At 52.3% G+C, this 264-nt stretch overlaps 1 protein-coding gene across 1 annotated transcript in view; it reads left to right on the top strand.

Annotated features, from left to right (window-relative positions):
- The window catches only part of BCOR (BCL6 corepressor), a 50,473-nt gene that overhangs the window by 37,024 nt on the left and 13,185 nt on the right, over window positions 1–264 (top strand). The window lies entirely within an intron of this gene.

Below are 264 nucleotides of genomic sequence, written 5' to 3'. Positions count from 1 at the left end.
ATGTTTTAAAGCCATCACACTTCCCCTGCCCCACATATGTTCCAAATCTTTCTAGGCGAGAAGTCACTGAGTGAGTGTAAACCAAGGAACACATTGACATGTGTGCGTGTCCTGGGGTTACCTGTGGACTGAACAAGGTCCTGTGGCAAGGGGCCGGCACTGCTCTGCACGAGGCCACCCCTGGGATGGGATGCTGGGTTGCCGGGTCCTCTGACTTTTCAGAAGAGAAGCCAGTAATCCGCGTTTTATGTGAACTCTCACCAT

This window comes from Crocuta crocuta, unplaced genomic scaffold (genome assembly GCF_008692635.1).
Source record: "Crocuta crocuta isolate KB4526 unplaced genomic scaffold, BGI_CrCroc_1.0 scaffold301, whole genome shotgun sequence".
Lineage (NCBI taxonomy): Eukaryota > Metazoa > Chordata > Mammalia > Carnivora > Hyaenidae > Crocuta > Crocuta crocuta.
Note: the sequence above shows the minus strand (reverse complement) of the source record. Positions and strands in the feature narration are given on the sequence as shown.